Below are 19115 nucleotides of genomic sequence, written 5' to 3'. Positions count from 1 at the left end.
CTCAGTTATCCTGCCCCTGCCTTCCTCCCCACCTCAGGAGCAGCTGCATTACCTTCTCAAAGCTGCTACCGCGAGGACGACAATCTCTCCCCTTTCCAGGACACAGAGCAGGAGGCAAGGAGCCCAGCTCAAAGGGAACAGGGTGCCTGTGGCTACTTGCTTGGGAGCAGGCCGAAAAAAACTTACCTCCTCACTCCTACCCTCCTAAAGCGGGGGGTGGGGGTGGGGGTGGGAACCTCAACAAGGAATCTCCCTTTCTTTCCCAGCTAGAAGAAGAAGAAGAAATGGCTCTTTTAGACACTGGGGGAGGGGGTTTGGTTTTTTTTTTGGGGGGGGGGTGGAGGGAAGACTATGGCACAGTCCTCTTCCCCCGGGGGTGTAAGAAAGAAAGAATAATAAATAAATAAAGTTGAAAGACATGTTGAAAGACTGGGGGGGGGGTTACATGTGGCTGTCAAAGGAGGAGAGGAAACAAGCCTTTTGTGAATTTACGTATGTTAACTTACTTTAGGATCCACACCAAGGACAGCTCTGCTAATGACAGCAAATGCTTCTATGGGTTGCGGGATATGTTACGTTTGAATTTAATTAGCTCATGAAGGAGCTGCAACAAAAATGAGAAATATTATTTCAGCAAAGCAAGGCATCAGTTGGAAAGCCTACATGCACTGCAATGTACAAAATTGACTGTGATATTCAAGCTTTGGGCAAGCTGTCAAAATGGCTGCTGTGCCTCAGTGAAAGATGAAGAGGCCCACTAATCGAGCACAGCACCTGTTTATTATTATTTCTAGGCCTCCTTTTCCTTTCTTTTCTTTCCTTTCTCTTTTTTTTTGTTGAAAAAATCAAACCTAACCACGCAGCTATACACAATAGGAAAGCACAGTATGATAAAAGTAACAGCAGGAGTCCTGTGAACAGATTCACACATTTACATTGTCAGGGCCTGGTCTTTTCATTCTAGAACAAGCCATGTGCCTTCAATCAAAGCAGACATAGTAGAGAGCTGGAAGCCCTAGCTTATACATCTTGCTGGATTGAGAGATATTTCTTGTGTTTGATTACTCTAGTAGCCAACTTTAAGACAGGGTCCTATGGAATGTTTCCATCATCAAGTTGTTCTGTGGTGGAAAAGGCTTCAAGATGAAATTATTATTCCTCTCATTTACATGGTCATATTCCTCTTGACCTTCTCCAAAGAGTAATTCTGAAGCAGCTCAAAGGATCATAGTAAATGGCAGCTGGCTACTTGGGTCTAGTACTGCAAAGGCAATTTACCAAGCTGTTGGGCTTGTCATATTTGCCAATTCATTTGTCGTCTATTTTTAGCAAAATAATTCACTAGCTTTGAAATGTATAGACTGCACATGTGTAGACAGGTTATTAAAATAAATGCCTTTCTCAACGTAATTGTTTTTCTAGGCATTGGAACAACCTTATTTTGTTTCACCTGCATTTATTCCACTATTTCTTTCAACTCTTGTGGGTGACAACCAGAACAGCTCAGTAGTACTAGCAGAGTAGAGCACATATTTCACGTGAAAAAAGTCCACACCGCCCACTTCAATACTAGGCATCTCCTAGTATTCAGGTATCAAGTGTGAGAAAGACCTTGGCATGAGTCCTTGGGGAGCAAGAATAACATGTAGTCCAGTTCTGAGGCCATCTGCACTATCCTTCTACAATTAAAAGCAGATCAAGTAGGATAAAGCAAAAAAGGGTACAGTCATACCTTGGGTTACAGACACTTTGGGTTGCGCAATTTTTGGTTGTGCACTGCACTGAACCCTGAAGTACCGGAACGGGTTACTTCCACGTTTCGGCGCTTGCACATGTGCAGAAGCACTGACTCACAACCTGCGTGTGCGCAGACGCAGTGCTGCGGGTTGCAGACGCTGCGGGTTGCAAACGTGCTTCCCGCACTGATCACGTTCACAACCCGAGCGTCCACTACATTCCATAAAAGCTGAGCATCGTATCATTTCCTAATTTAAAAGTAGGCTGCTCATTTTACAGACACACAAACACAGTTTAGACTTTGATTACTTGAAGGGCTGCCTTAAATGCCTTAAATAAGATTTCCACTTATTTGTCCAGCTCTCTGCAGCCTCCCTGACTGCTTGTGCTTCCTAAAAACCCCCATGGGAGGAATTAGAGATTTCCCCTTGGACAGACAGACTGAAGAACACTAGTGAAATTATTTACAGAATGAAAGGAAGGAGGCACGCATACAAGCACCTCTTGACCACCTCAAAACTAAAGCAAAAGCATCAAAAACATTGAAACCAGCAATTTCACTAATATTTTCACTCCTCTTTCATAACCTTTGAACAAAATTCATCTTTTCTTTAACTGATGAAGGCTGGTAAAACAAAGAAGACAAGACAAATTTTCAGCACACACTAATAATACCTGCTAAAAATCACAGGTTGCTCTTTGAGCTAGGCAATATCCAAACAGCTACATTCTGCAAGAATGTGTATAGGATACAGGATCCTTTCTGGGTACAGGATACGAAACTGGGTTTGAGGTGGTACTGTTCACATGAATAGACCACTGGCATGAGCAGTTATTTGTGCAAGCAAACTGGCTGCTGCTTGTGGGAACCAGTAGACTGCACAGCAGTGGGTGGCAGCAGGTACAGAATCTGGCCTGGTGAGTGAGCACTGGTCTACAGGACTGGATGATCTACATCTCTTAATTCATCTCTACCATTTCGTCTTGCAGCTAAAGAGTGTGAGTCATATTGTCGCTTAGCCTCTGTTGCCATGGCAAAGTACAGTTGAACAGACATGGGGAAACAATTGCATAGGTTTTTCTGTTAATGTATTGTCAGCTCATTTATTTTTATTTTGTGCTATCTTGGCTTCCTGTGTGTTATAACCATTTAAAGTTGAAAGCATAAAAAACACTAAAAATATAACTCTGAAAATATTAAGATAAAGTATCACAAAATCCCAACCAACCCCGCCCCATCTTAAACCTTGCCATTGAAAGACGGCAGAAAGACTGCATGGTTGTTGTTTTATTTTTAAGTGCAAGGTGGGAGGGTGGAAAGTTCTCTTGTTGATGGAACAAGATACCTGCTTTGGATGCTGCAGGTAAGCAGCTGCATGTGTGATTATGTGTAGCTGTTTACGGTGCTTCTGGTGTAACAAAGCAGGAAACTCACATATATTTGTTATATGGTTTCCATACATGGGAAAGATGACTGCACAAACCACTTCTCATGACAAGATGCAAGAAATGTGAGTGCATGTGTCAGTTGTCTGTAACTGCTTTAGTCATTTCTCCATCGGAGTGCTCATATGAATGGCTCTCACATGGTGATGGGAACAGTGGGCTGATGCTCAAAACTCCTATGCCCATCCACTGGCAATACATTTTCCATGTATGACACAAGGTTCTATACTTGGACCAGTATATGCACGTGGAGTTCATTCATGTTAGGAAAGTCTTAGACATGTGTATGTGGGTGTGGCAGAGGTTGAACCCTCTCAAAACCAGGACATGTGTCTTCCTGGCCATGCTCCTATGCAAGTCGCATGACCCACGCAAGATCATGAAACCAAAAAGGTGTGTTTTTTCCGGGGCTGTGCTCTTGCATGAGAGCACAAAACCCCCAAAACATGCATTTTGGGATGCCATACAAGATTGCGGGCCTGAAAAAAGCACTTTTAGGGGGCACGGTCACAGTGCAAAATCATGCGAGATCATGGCGCCTAAAATGGCTGCCGTGCTCTTGCGCAGGATTTCCCAGTTCTGCTGGGACACTTGCATGGGTATGCATCAAGTATCATGCATTAATACTGGCTTTAAGCAGACTAGATGCTATGCTTTATCTTCAAACTGGCCTTTTTTGTGAAATTTTAAATTCAATTCAGGCATGCATCTAACAATTGGCTTCCACTTAAATCAAACATGCTAATTTATCTGTGTACCAGGGTAACTCTTGGAAAGTTTATCTTCTTTCAGTACAGTACAATAGTGACTGGAGGAGCCAAACCAGCTGAACAGCTCTCTGTATGTTTCAAGGCCATGTACTGTCAATCCTATGCATATGTGATACTAGTGCTTCTAGTGCAGCTGCTTCTCATTTTTAAAATACACGTTGACAGACCATTAGGTTTCACAAAGTCAAACCAATATTGGCAGTAAGTCCCTGGTCATATTTTTACCACAGGAAAGCCCTCTCCTTTTCAGTAAAAGAATGAACTGGAGATCTGGATTCAGATTCAAAACCCAGTTCTCTAACTGGTCATCCATGCTATAATGTCTAAAGCAGGTGGTGTGCTCCAGATATTGCTGGACTACAACTCCCATCGTCCCTGATCATTACCCTACAGCCTGAGGCTGTTGTGAGTTGTAATTTAACACCTGGATGTCTTGGCTGCCACAGTCTATACAAAAGTTAGAAACATATATGGCACCTGAAAGCACTCACTTGCTTTATAGCTCTAGAAAGTTTCTGAATGTTTTTAAGAAGCTTATACAACTTTGCTGCTATTCCCATCAGACACTGAACAGGAATGAAATTTGAAATAAATCCTTTCCTACTTCAGCATTTTGGACAACATGAACGTGTTTGTTTGCTCAAAAGCTGGACGTGAGATCAGAAAGCCTTCTGATGGTTTGGTCCAAGCAAATTACCAGATGTGGAGGATGGTCCTTCCATCTGCTCTGAAACTGAATTTGAAGTGATGGGCTAAATAGTGCAATTTATAGCCAATACTATAACTGTCTTACCAGTGGGATTTTCTGGTTGAATCTGCCTGGCTGGCAGTAACCAAAATTGGCAATATTTTCCTATGAATAACAACACTGCTTTGTGTACCTTCTGTCTTCAAATGAACGATCTTTCAAAACAAGAGAAAGAAACACTTAACTCTAAAGGTTGTGTTGGCAGATGTCCTGTTTTTTACTTAGTCACTTTAAGGCAGACAACCCAAGCTTCAAAGTGTTCTGCTGGCGCAGACCCCAGAGGACCGGAGGCTTCATTTGTACCCCTCCTACTCATTTGCTATTCAGTCATAACCCCATTTGGTGGATGAAAGCAGATGGCATTCTAAAACTGTACATCTAATTTAAGGTTGTCAAGTTAGCATTTTTTAAAAAGATTTGCACAAAGCTGATCAGATAGAATAAAAGCACTTAAGATAACAGAAGGAAGAATCCGGGAGAGACTATTGGGAGTTAAGAACAGAAGAAAGGCAAGGGAGCATGAGAGTCTGCAGAGACCCAGATTTTAAAAAAAAAATCTAGCAGAGAAACAGTAGAGATCTGAAGTAACTGAAATGCTGATTATAAAGAAAAGATACAACATTAAACTCTCTTCTCAAACCAGTTAATCTAGAGTGCTTGCATCTGAGCTGATTGAGTTCCAGTAAGTCAACAGGGTCAAGTCAGTTTAAGTCAAAGCATCTCTGTTTCAGTGCTAAGTGGATCACTATCTAGGAACACAGAAGGTCCAGGTAATACACAGAAATAAAGTATGAGTGGAAATTAAGTATAAGACTGTGAATAAAAAAAAAATGAATTTTACAACAGGTTTTTTGTTTTAAAAAATCCCAATAGGTCTCTGTCACTTCAAATGATAATATAGGGTTCAGGTCAGGTTACTACAGTATTTGAAGTGTATTAAGGCTGATTCACACATGTACATACATCAGTTGGCATCTCATCATTCAGCAACTTCAACAACAGATGAATTAATTTCCCTTGGCTTCATCCAGAAAGAGCTTGGCAAATGCTATTTCTTAAATACTAAAGGGAAAATAGCTCCCATTCTGACCCTCATTGTGATCACAATGTTATGACTTGAATAATACCCTTACGTGTTACAAACTCTCTAGACTTTTTTCAGGTATCCAGTAGCAAACGCTTGAAGGAATTTGGAGAGCATGGCAACTATTCTCATCTGCTAGATGCTGATGCAAGCACTGGCTGGAGCCCTTGGCTGATGAGAGACTGGCACACACTGCTTTCTCCAAGGGGACCAGAATCTGATCAATTCCAATTCCAATTACCATTAGGAAATCCTATGTATATTCATACACCAATATGTGCATAAGGACCCCTTCAGACTGCCATTAATATCTAACTACAGTGGTACCTCGGGTTAAGTATTTAATTCGTTCCGGAGGTCCGTTCTTAACCTGAAACTGTTCTTAATCTGAAGCACCACTTTAGCTAATGGGGCCTCCCACTGCCGCCACACCATTTCTGTTTTCATCCTGAAGCAAAGTTCTTAACCCAAGGTACTATTTCTGGGTTAGTGGAGTCTGTAACCTGAAGCGTATGTAACCTGAAGCATATGTAACCCGAGGTACCACTGTACTCAGGTAACAGTGCAGATGACCATTTAAGTGTTGAGAGGATAGAAATATATGTTGGAAATGTAAAGAGAATGAAGGTACCTTTTTGCATATGTGGTGGTCTTGTAGAAGGGCAAAAGACTTCTGGGAAATGATTTACAATGAGTTAAATGTTTATAAAAAACCAGAAGCCTTCTTGCTTGGAATAGTGGGGGAGGAGATACCGAAGAACTTAGAGAGACTGTTTATGTATACCAAGGCCACCAGAAAGCTATTTGCCCCAAAATGGAAAGAAGGCACACCGATGAAGGAAGAATGGATAATCAGCATAATAGACTATGCCGAAATGGCAAAGCTTACCATGAGGATCAGGCAACAAGACAAGAAGAAATTCTTACAAGATTGGATAAAATTTATAGAATATATTAAAGAATACTATAAATATATTAAAACATTAGCAGGGTTGTTGTAACATTTATGATGTGTTAAATATGGACAATGTACTTATAATTAAGATTTGAAAATTACAGAGGAAAGATAATGATATGCAAGATGATGAATGATTGAATTTGGAAGCCAGGGCAAGGGGGAGGAAGTCAAACAAGATGAATTTGGCATATAATTGAATGTAAAAGTGTTGTTTTAAAAATTTCTTGGAAAATAAAATAAAATAAATGTAAGTGTTGAGAGGGTGGAACAGCTGGTATATTTCTGGAAATGTATTCTAGTAGTGAATAACTGAAAACAATTTCTGTTTAACTCTAAATGCTCCTGTATTGATTTTGCTGAAGCAATGGGACAATACGTCACATCAGGATTAAACTTTATAAAACACCAACAAAAAAGTTTAATATTGTGTGAAACATCAAATAATATATTCCTTCGGGCTTTTACAGCCATACAAGTAAATATTTGTATATCTCTGCATGGTTTTGCAGAAATGTAATATAACATTAAAATTACAAAATCTCCTGTTAATTTACCCCATTCCCCCATTTCTAGGCTTGTATAGTATTTCCATGTTGTGTTGTATGAGAAAAATTTCCAGTGCTATATATCAAGGGCACGTACTTTCCCCCCATACAATTTGCATATCACAAATACAAACACCACTTCATAGGATTGCTTCAGAATAAGCCATTTCTCTCTTCAATGTATATGTAACTTTGATGGGATTTATTCGTCAAAGTTTCAATGAAGCCAGTTTCATACTCATGGGGTGCAGGGCACACATTGCTTTTCAAGAGGTATCTGAGATTTTTATCTAGCACTATAGGTATTACCTTCAACTTAAAACAAATGTATTCTAAATGTAGGCATGTGGGGTTATTTAATCCAATATCTTCTCAAGAGATATAATCTCATTTGACTAATGGGCTTTATAAAGTTAAGAATAAATGTGTTTAGACTTAGTTATCAGACTTCTTCAGTGTTTTGTATCAAAAGTGATTCAAATTCTAGATTGGCAAAGGAATTACAGGGTACCCTTGGGCAATTCATTGCTTTCACTGTCACTTGTGTTGGGGGAGATTTCATATATTTCTTCCTCTTTTCCCTAAGCACTTCAACTCTTTCATTCAGTCACCTGCTTCCTCCACACCTTCAGGTCTCAGGTTCCTAGTTCTCCATCCAAACCACTGACTATTCTATCACCGTTTTTGGAGAGTTGCCTTTGTCCCACCAGATCCCCCAGTCATGGTTTAGACCCTTTTCATGCTTACACTATGGAATTCCCTGCCAAAATGTATGGCAGACACTTTGGTGTATTGTTTTTGGTGCCTACTAAACACTTTTTTAAGACAAACAGGTACCGTGTTTTTCACTCTATAAGACGCACCAGACCACAAGACGCACCTAGTTTTTGGAGGAGGAAAACAAGAAAAAAAAATTCTGAATCCCAGAAGCCACAACAGCAAGAGGGATTGCTGCGCAGCAAAAGCAGTGATTCCTCTTGCTGTTCTGGCTTCTGGGATAGCTACGCAGCCTGCATTCACTCCATAAGACGCCCACACATTTCCCCTTACTTTTTAGAAGGGAAAAAGTGAGTCTTATAGAGCAAAAAATACGGTAATTTCGACATGTATTTTAACATGGTATTTTATTTTGTATATTTTTAAGTGGCTGATTTTACTCATATTTTGAAGAGAAACTCAACCTCTTTTTAACATCCGGTTTCATCAGTATTTTAGTGCATATTTCATGTTTTATGCAAACCATAAAGGTTTGGATGATTTATTTATCTATTTCATAATATGTATCCATGGTTTGATTGTAAAAAAACCAACCAACAAACCTCAGTTTACAAAAAGATAAAACAACAAAATCAAGACAATTTTGCAACCATACTTTAAAATATACAAAACTTAAAATACTAAAACAGATGATCCTGATCTCAACTTTCTAACATCTCCTTAAACATCATATGAATCGTGTTAAATAAACAACAAAAAAGAAGCCGTAGCTTTTGAAAATGTAAAGATAAAGAAGAATGCAAAACAAGAAAAAACTTGACCTTTTTAAGGGGGCACTCAGCCAAAGTTGTTGAGGAAAAAACCCCCACACAAGCAATAACACAGAAAGTTTCAACAAACTAAGAAGCTACTCACCATTTCTTCTCCTGGTCCTGTAACTGTAAATGATTGAGCAACACAACTGGTAACATAGAAAGTTACTCACATACTCTTCAACCATTGCTGTTTGTTATTTTTTTTAAAAAAAAAACTGCTCAAACTGGCAACCATTCCTTTCTCTTGGCTAGTTACAAAGAATGTGCTTTGGGGGTGTGGATGGGGCCTCTAAGCTGTTGGTTAGTCTCCTAACCACAGATGGAATTAAAGCCTTCATAATTGGCCTTCCTTGTTAGGCAAGCCTGATCAATCACATGGTGTTTTTGCTTAGAAACACCTGAGAGGGACTTCTTTGCCATAGTTATACTTTCAAATTAGGATTGGCTGAAGACTGCAGAAACCTGATTGGCAGAAATGTTTGCAGAGTTTCTCTGAGTTGAAACAGAAGTATAAAATGTGTATGGGACAAGAAAGAGTGTGTGGCTTTGAGATTTTGGATAAAAAGTTTCTCAAAATTGCTTGACAGGGCTAGGCCCCAATAGCACTATGGATTAGCCTCCACCTGTTTGAGCAAATTATAGATTGAGTTTTGAGCTACTTCTCTCATCCTGAGGGAAGAAGGACAACATGTGTCTTTTGAAAGTCATAAGCTCATAATGTAGCTAGCTAATTCAGTAACTTCACCTTAGTTAATTCTTCAGGTTCAGGCCTCAGATCAGCATGCTTTAGAATTAGCCAGGCTAGGACTGGATTGTGGGACTGAGGTTAGTGATCACTGACTAATTCAGTGCAATATGCTGCTGTTGCTCTTAGTTAATATCCTTAAATATACACTCCAAACTGAAGTGGCCATTCCACACAGTGTACTTATATTATTGGATTATGTGGAAATAGAGTGGGCCCTCATCTTGATGAACACTAAAAATTTAAATCAAGAGCTCTTTTAATAATTAACTTGAGTGCTCATGCTTCAGGAACAATGAAAAAGTAGGAGAGGGGTTAGCAAAATTCAGTGGTAACTGCTTCTAGTCCATTAAGAAAGGAGCCAAATCAGTCCTCCATAATGCTTAATCTTGTTAAACTGCAGCAGCTAATGGAAGGCTTTTTATTAAAAGCCATATGTCTGTGGAATCTTAAGTGTAGGAGAAGATATGACAACAACACTCACATGGTGACATTTTCCTTAATATTCTCTAGGAGTCGAGAAAATCTTTCTTCTGACATTTCTTTGATAACGAACAATGGAGTTCTGAGTAGATGTATATCGATTCTTATCATGGATGTTAAAAAGTGCAACTCGGTCACATACATGCCTACACAGATGTAAGCCTCATGTGATCAACAACCCTTAAAACAGTATTCATAGGATTGCAAACCCTTTCTTTCTTGTAGACACTTAAATCATTGCCACAGTATAGCAGTATGTTGCCCAATAGCAAAAGGAACTAAAACAAAATAAGTCTCATTTGTAGCACCTGAAGCAATGAGGCAATGGAACACAGATGCTATGTCTCTGAGGTATCGTACTGCAGCTCACAATCTTATGCTACCATTTACACTGCCAAGTTAATAAAAGCACAGTCTTTGGATATCTCCAGCCAACAGGGGCAGTGCCAGGTTTGAGAGGGCACTGAGGCGAGAAGTATTGCCAGGAGAACACACAAAAAGTGGGGGTTGAGGAGGGTCATTTGGGAATCATTTGAGAAATGTTAGTAAGTATGGATACCTCACTGCTGCCACACCTGCTGCAAAAAGTGGAAGGACTGTAGCTCAGTGGTAGAGCATCTGCTTTTCATGCAAAAAATCCCAGATTCAATTCTCAACATCTCTAGGTAACTCTCTTTGAAATCCTGGAAAGCTGCAGGCAGCCATTGTAGATAATACTGAGCTAGCTAGATAGATCAATCAATGGTCTAACTCACTAGAAGGCAGCTTCCTAAAATCCCACTTAGCCCCTTCAAAAGATTGGGTAATCTTGCACTGCAGGTCTGCCAATGAGCAGATGAAGCTGTCACCCAAACAACAGCTGAGAAGTAAGGGTGACATAGTCATTTAAAGGCCCATCTCTCTCTCCCTCCCCACTTCCCCTAATTGGTCCAGTGGCACAGCCAGTGCTCTTGACTACAGTGGTACCTTGGTTTACGAACTTCATCCGTTCCGGAAGTCCGTTCTTAAACCAAAGCATTCTTAAACCAAGGTGCACTTTCCCATAGAAAGTAATGTAAAATGGATTAATCCGTTCCAGACTTTTAAAAACAACCTCTAAATCGTCAATTTAACATGAGTTTTATTATCTAACAAGACCACTGATCCATAAAGCGTGTTCTCCTTCATGGAGAGCACGTGTTGCAGTGGGGTCTGCTGAGCCACCCCTCTGTTACCAGGCAGGGTCTCTAAAGATGGCCTGGGGCAGTGATTGGTTCACTGGGTTGCTGGGGTAAAGGTTATGTTGCAATTTTGGTGGGAGGGGTAAAATGTTTAAATACTCTGCACGCAGCCTGGAGCTTTCTCTTTGGTGTGCAAAAGGATCACCCGCCCACCCGCCCTTGAGTAAGGGGTTGTTGCATTGACCTTGCTATGCCTGTCATGGGGTTGTCTGCCGTTGGGGCAGGGGCCTGGTAGGAATTTTGTCCATCTGGCTGATTGGCTGGGCCATTTGGTTTTTGCCTACTGCCTAGCAAATCATAACAACTTGTAAGGTTGCGGTTAGGCATTGGTTATAAATTGGTGGAGGAGGGGTTAGGATAGGCTGGGCCTGCCCCTCCATGGTTGCTGTGGAAAGGGAATTCCGTTAAAGGAATCCTGGGGCTTGCCATCTTTTCGTCAAATCCCTGGAATGGGACTAGGGCCAGCAAGCCTTTGGGAAGCATGTGGATGAGAATTGAGGGTCTGTGACTCAGCTCCATTTCTCCCCGACTTGTTTTCCCGCACTGTCTTTCGGTGGTGCCCGGAAGTCAGTTCTGTCCCCAGGCGGGGGGACAGATAGTTTTAACCAATGCCTAAACAACCACTCATGGTTTTGTATTTAAATAAAGTTCTGGCCAAAATTATGCCAAAAACCTTAAACAAAAATTAAGTGTGCATTGTGAGTTATTTGGGGGGTGGCTTGGGGACCTCGACACGCAAAATGAAAGTAATAATCAATGTACTGTACTATAAAATAAGTAAAGCAGTATTGTAGATGACAAAAATAAAAATTAAAAAAATTCTTACCTGCACTGATGATAGTCAATGTTTGGATGGGGGCTTTTATCCATTTCCGCAGTCACACAATCAATCAATCAATCAATCAATCAATCAGTAGCTGAACTGGAATCCACACAGATGCCTCCCCCCACACTGCTGCAGGAAATGCTCCCCACAGCAGCATGGGGGTGGGGGTGGGGAGTTGCACGCCCACCAACAAGACTGGAACATAAGTCTTAGTTTAATTTGTTGAATCATTTTATAAAGGACAATGCGGGTGTTCATGGCTGAATATTTCTGGGTAGGGGCAAAATTTAAGCCAAAGTCCAGCACTTCTATCTCCGTAGGAGAGAATGCTCAGCTTGACAAATTTACCAGTTACCTGTTCTTCCCTTTGCCCCCAAGCTTGGGAAAATTTTGTCATGTTCTTTGTTGTTTAGGTTCAGATACAGATTCGAACGAACCTCTACTAGATATGCTACTTGCACTATCCCCTAAATTAGTCAGGCTTGTTGCCCTCTGGCTGTTCCTAGTTCTTTTGCTGTTGAAGGATCTATTGCGATTTTCATTTTTGGTCCAGACATATATTCTATTATTTGCATAATCATCTCTATCCCTAATGAACTTTTTCCTTTTGTAAATTTTTAACTCCCTATTAAACACAGTCATAGACTCCCTCAAGGTTCTTTATCTCTTTATCATATGTTGCTTTATCGCTCCCTTTCTTTAGGTCTTTTTGGATTTTATCTGTCTCTGAGTCTATTCTATCAACTTCAGATTTTGTTTTTGAAATGATTAACTGCATTAGGTCAATCACACACCTGTCCAATATGCCCGTCCATTTCGTTATAAAATCCTCATCTCCTTTATAAAGGCTTGGCTGTTTAATAACCCTTAAAGCCCTAGGAATCATGTTCGACCTTATGCATTCTGATAGGGTTGAGGCATGCGAATATGCCCTAATTCTTTTCTGATTCAAATCATATAAATCCTCTATGTAGTTAACCATATCACTTCCTACTTCCTCCTCCGAAGGACAACGGAAGCATGGCACTCAAAACAGAAGTGCACCCCCGAACAGAGTATGTTCAGATACCCCAAAAAATATGCAACCCGGAACACTCATTTTCACATTTGAAGTGTTTGTAATCCAAAAAGTTTGTTAACTAGGCTGTTTGTAACCCCAGGTACCACTACACACCCTGGCTTGGCATGGGCAGAGACCTGCCCCCAGCTCATTCAGTCATGAGGAGAGTATTTCAGAGAAGAAACTCCTGGTAAATTTATCCTATAATATTATGAAGGGTACTTGCAAGTGCTATTTATTATTATTATTATTATTATTATTATTATTATTATTCCTTAAATACAGAGTAAAAAAAATCATTTTATCTGGCATATGAATGTGATGGGCATTGCTAGTAGCCTTCATTATTTCAATCTATGCTAAACGTTTTCTCATTTTTCTCTGCCAACAACAGTTGTAAGAAGTACAGTAAAGGGAACTGCACTCCTATCTTTCTCATCTATCTCAGATTTTGGTAGAAAATTTGTTTTGTCTCCCCTGCCAATAATAAAAATGTTGAGGTGGTATTTCCCCCCCCTTTCCTATTGTCCAAACACATGCAAAATGACACATTTCAGTTACTCTAATTCAGATGGCTTGTGAAGCATAGCAATCTCTTGTGCCACATAAAGGATTTGCATAAAAATGAAAAACCGGCTGGAAAAATACCTTCAGTCCTGTTAGCATGTTGGTTATGTTCCTGCAGGGAAATCACTCAGTACACTTGGCTGATTCTTTTGTTTTACCTGGGTATGAAAGAAGTATGAGTGGTTCAGGTGTGAGTGGCTTTTAAAAAAACAAAAACAAAAAAACCAGGAAGAGAATCCAGAGTATGGGATAAGCAGACCTTTACACAGGGGAAACTTACAGAGAGCCCATTAATGCTGGATGGATATAATCTTCCTTTCAAACCACACTTTGATTTCCTTTTGCAGTTAAAGCGAAGCACCTTGTAAGAATTTTCCCTTTTTATGATTTGTATGGAGCAGGGAGATGACTGCTTGAATGTTTTGCTTATTGATCAGGCACAGAAAGACATCCAGCATGTATGTTTAATATTGTTTGAACTCGGGAGTATATAATATTTGTGAGGAGCTTAATCTTTTCAGCTTCTATGAATGAACAGAATATGAATTCTGCTATGAAATTGCATTGCCAGTACTTGGTGGTAGAAAGAGGACATGTGGAGGGGAAAGTGATAGCCTTTGAAGAACACACGACTTTTGAAGTAGAGATAAAATGACCTAGTGAGGGAGGAAAAGGTTGAAACAAAAAAGAACGAGTGGGTGTTATAATGGGAAGAGAGCCATCTCAGTGGAGACTTTATCTGGAACACAGCTATCTGATTAAACAAAGTGAATTTTAGGAAGGCAAGATGTAATATTTGAAGAAGAAACTCTTTGTGTCTTTAGGTATCTAGTTTACTCCACAGTTTTTGCTCTCCCTATGAGCAAAATGTGCTTGTTGCACAGCAGGCCTCTATGTCATACCACAGATAGGTCTACTTGGGTACCATGTTGTGGGTCAACAAATATTCAAAGTTTTCTGAAGCATGTGGAACTTCTTGTGAGGTTCTTTGGGTGACGCTTTTTGGCAGAAATCCTAGGTGGGGAGTCCAGTCCAATACAATATATTGGATCTTCATCTCTGGGGCAACTTCTGTGACCCTGGCTATACCAACATCCTAGGTGCAATATCAGTAGTTCTAAATGGGTGTGTGCCATGGGATGCAGTTTCAGGGCATGCAGAAAAGAAAAAGCATGGATTTCCATAGTCTTCTCAGCCGATTCCCCAAACCTGGAGCTGACAGAAACCCCTCTTATTTCCTTCCCACTGTTCCCAATGATAGAGAAATAGGGAAAATAGCTGAAAACCAGAAAAGGGACATAGGAGCCCAGGAGGACAATGGGTAAGACAATTTGACCACTTTCTGAGTTCCCACCACCACCTTAGGATTGCTGAGTTGTAGCATTATATTCGAACAATTGCAAAAGAGAAATCTGAACACAGAAAGAAGCAGACATTTTCTATTATTTTGTTTCTACAAGTGAGAGCACTTGGCAGCACACATTTAAAAGGGTGGTTAAACAAGTTCCCTGGAGACTTCTTGGGAAATGTTAATTTAATATGAGGTAAATTAGATACCTAAAGACATAAGTTTTTTCTTCAGACATAATGTTAATTCAAACCTAAAATGTCACAAAAGGCTGTCCTACTTGATAATGGTCTATATCCTGGTGACTAAGGTAGATGACGATAGTTAAATCCACAGTAATCCTGTCTGTGATTCTATTTATTACTTACTTCTTTCAGAGAGAAATTTGATTCACTGCACATTTAAAGGCAAACGCAGTGAAATCACGCTTCCAATATATTAAGTGAACTTGAATACGGTCATCCTTCAAAATTTGTAAATTTCTGAATTTTACAATGCCAAGTAATGTGTACAAAAATGCATAGACTAGGCTAAAGTGTACATATAAATGCTTATATTATTGGAAGCAGACAAAAATGCATTTCATTAATGAAAATACCTTAGCAAAAAATGTGTAAATCAGGCAAAATTGCATAATAAAGATTGTATCTTAGGAGGAATTTGCAATGAAATGCTGATAGATTTTCGCGAGGACTTAAAAAATACTGCTAATTACTGTGGAAATGTAGAAAACTGGAAACTAGGGGGGAAATGTGAAACTGAGCAAAAACAAAATTTATAAATTTATACATCCCTACTTGACACATATTATATAACTGAATGTTTTATATATTCCAAATAGAGGAGCTTACTGTGGGCAATGAGTTTTCTCCTCAAACTCTCTCATGTAGTTATCCCTAATAATTAAACTCAGTACCTCTAGAAAGGGAAGAAAATGCACCCACAGCTTCAGTAAGTGTTCTCTGAGGTTCAGAAGAGTTTTTAAATCCCGCAGCTAGAAAGTGTTAACTTTCGAGCCTTACACTTTACACTTCTGCTGTGAAGAAACAGAGAGACACCAGAAGCTTCAGGCGAAATTGTTTTGGATGCTAGCTCATCAGGAAGCTTCTGTTCTAAAATTCTCCACAGGGCTGACAAGAGAACTCACACAACCAAATACAATAAATCAATAAGCTTTTAGAGCTTGTTTTAAATGGAAACTATTAACAGTTGAGAAAAACATATGGGTGGAAGTAACAGGGGGGGGGAAAGCAGGGAGCAAAAAATTAACAAATAAAGACACACAAATGCATGCAATACACCAAAGCAAATAAAAACATTTGACCTTATTTTTGGCAAAACATCAAATGATGGAGAAGGGGATCAAATGACAGGAAGAACAGAGAGGAACATATTGCATAAAATATAAGGGGGAAGTAGGTCACACACAAAAACCATAATTTTAAAAATCCATGAATGTTATCAGCATTATATGCATACATTCTGTATATTCTTGTGTAAACACTCATATTTGCTTTATAAAATAAGGGAGAAAACTGCTAGCACTGTTGCCATGGTTACCACACTCAGAAATAACAGAATGGCGTCAGTGTACGTTATTTTATACCTTACAACATTTGAAGTGCATGCTATGGACTATTTTTAATACTTTGTTTTCTCAGATACAGTACAGCTTGTGTTCCAGACAAACAGGAAAATCACAGGATTTGTGTTACCATTGCCTGCTTGAATGTGATCTGGAACGCTGGCTTTTCCAAAAGTATGCTGCCTGTTAGAAAATGTCATCTAAAAACAATGCTGAATAATTACCAAACCACTAAATAAAGCAAAATCCATTTGAAAATGACAGTGTTTTGTTTTATTTTGTTTTGTTATTTAACTCAAGATTTCTCGTGTAATAGCAATTTATAGAATGATCCTACATAAGTTTAGTCAGTAACAAGTTATACTGAGTTCAATGGGACTTGCTCCCAGGTCTATGTGTCTATGATTGCAATGTTAGTGTTCTTGTTCAATGTAGATTCTTCAGGATTACCAGTCAGCTAATGAAATTATTTCCCCAGCATAACATGCCAACATACTTACAGAAATTTCATGCCCAAAAGTTCCTTTCCATGTATAACACCCCGAAACCTGTGAAAGAAAGGTAAAGACCAACATGAAAAATGAAACAATATGGACAAACAAGTTACTAGATCTATCCCATCATATGATAATTGCTTTTCACTGTGATGTGGGATGCACTCTTCTTCTTCAGCTTCTTCTTCTTCTTCTTCTTCTTTTTGTGAAGCAGAGAAAAAATGGTCCACTCATTTTTCTATACCCTAGTCCCAATACCAGATCCACCCGCCAATGACTGTTACCTAAAAACCTCAGGAAAACCTGGGCATGCATCTCCCATGTCACATTTAGTTTGGCCCTTCTGTTAAATGTTCACCTGCTTGCAATTCATTATATCCTATGGTTTGTCAGTGACTTGTTCAGCTCTACTTAGTTATAGTGACCTATGTTCCTTATCCATCCACCCATGGATGCATAGATACTTTCATACACAATTTCCCTTACCTTCTTTGGAAATGAATAATGAATTGATAAAACAACCCATAAGTGCTTCATATATAGAGATGGTCTACACAAGAACACTACACAAACATTGGAGGTCAATATTTTTACAATGCCATATATTCGATTACAAACTTAAATTATTCTTTCCCCAAATAATCTCAAAACAAAGCAAAACTCTATTGCAAAGAAAAGCGGACTGGATGCAACTTAAATACAAATGCTTTAGTCTTGTAATTAATACATGTGGGCGCTTCAGGCTGGCTAAGAGATTCCGACAGAATAAAATGTGAACAGATGAAACCTTCCCACCATTTTGTGCTTTGTTTTGGTGTTATAAAATGGCTTCTTTTGCTTTTAGAGGCTGTAAGGTACAGGAGGGGCAAGAGTTCACACAAAGGTACATAGGGAGGAGTTATGCACAGGAGGTTTAAAAGTTTAAAATGGGATATGTTGCACAGAAGGGTCAAAAGTTCATTGTGGAAACCTGGCAATTAAAGCGAAATAAAATTTTAACCAAGACTTTCCTCAACTCTCACTCTAATTGGCTAAAAAATCAGAAGAGGGGGTGAAAAAATGTATATAATTCAAGATGCATGACAGGAAAAGGGCTGAAACACAGTAAGAGAGCTGGAATGACACAGTTGAGACCCTATAGTAGGGAGGAGTAAGGCTGCAAAGGGACCCAGAAGTGGACCTGAAAATAGATAATATTAGCTTGTTTAGAGCAACTGGAAACACAACTAGATGAATATGTCTCTATTTATTTATTTTTATTGGTATCTACTGAAACTGCAAAATTGGTTTATTTTTCCTAAAATATATTTTTCTCAAAAAATTGTTTCACCTGTTACCTTACTAAAATTCTAAGTAAAAGCACAGTGTGTTTGGGGGAAAGTTAGTCAAGGGTCTTTTTAATCACCTTTGTGCTTATGTGCCATACTCCTCTGCCCAAATTCCAAAAAATTAAATGGCTTTTTAATGAAAGCAGGCGGGGGGACTGGAAGGTATTGACTTGGAGGAGCAAGAAGGAGAAGGTTGGTTTGGCTAGCTTGCTTGGCTCTGTTTTTTACTCAATAAAATTTAGTTAGTTTGTTTTTTAAAAGCATGTGGTTCTGCCTTAGAGGCATGCTGTTGCCAGCAGGCATGTTAAAGTAGTGTTCACTTTCATAATACATTTGTATTGTTTCACTGCCCCATTTTTTGTGGATTGTTTTACTGTACACCACTTGCGCAAGTTGTGTATGAATGCCTAAAACAAAAGAAAAGGGAAACCTTTCTTCTGCTTCTGTCCATTAGAAAAAGACAGAAACGCCCTCTGTTAGGCTGTAATCCTATATACACTTAGCTGGGAGTAAGTTCAATTGAACTCAGTGATGCTTACTTCTAAATATGAAAGAAAAGGATTGCACATTACACACTTGTGGACAGAAGTGGTTTACCAAATTTGAATTTTAAAACGACACATTGTAATTTCCCCCCCA

At 39.3% G+C, this 19115-nt stretch overlaps 1 long non-coding RNA gene across 1 annotated transcript in view; it reads right to left on the bottom strand.

Moving 5' to 3' along the window:
• Positions 1 to 449: 449 nt before the first annotated feature.
• Positions 450 to 19115, bottom strand: part of LOC310704624 — a 538844-nt gene continuing 520178 nt past the window's right edge. Inside the window, exons 5-7 of the long non-coding RNA XR_014524929.1 lie at positions 17155 to 17202; positions 13803 to 13879; positions 450 to 604 (exon numbers count right to left, since the gene is read on the bottom strand). This is a non-coding gene — a long non-coding RNA (uncharacterized lncRNA). The remainder of the gene's footprint in view (positions 605 to 13802; positions 13880 to 17154; positions 17203 to 19115) is intronic.

The sequence above is a fragment of the Podarcis liolepis genome (assembly GCF_965112155.1).
Source record: "Podarcis liolepis genome assembly, chromosome: 4".
NCBI lineage: Eukaryota > Metazoa > Chordata > Lepidosauria > Squamata > Lacertidae > Podarcis > Podarcis liolepis.
The sequence above is the reverse complement of the archived record's forward strand: the minus strand, read 5'-3'. Positions and strand labels throughout refer to the sequence as shown.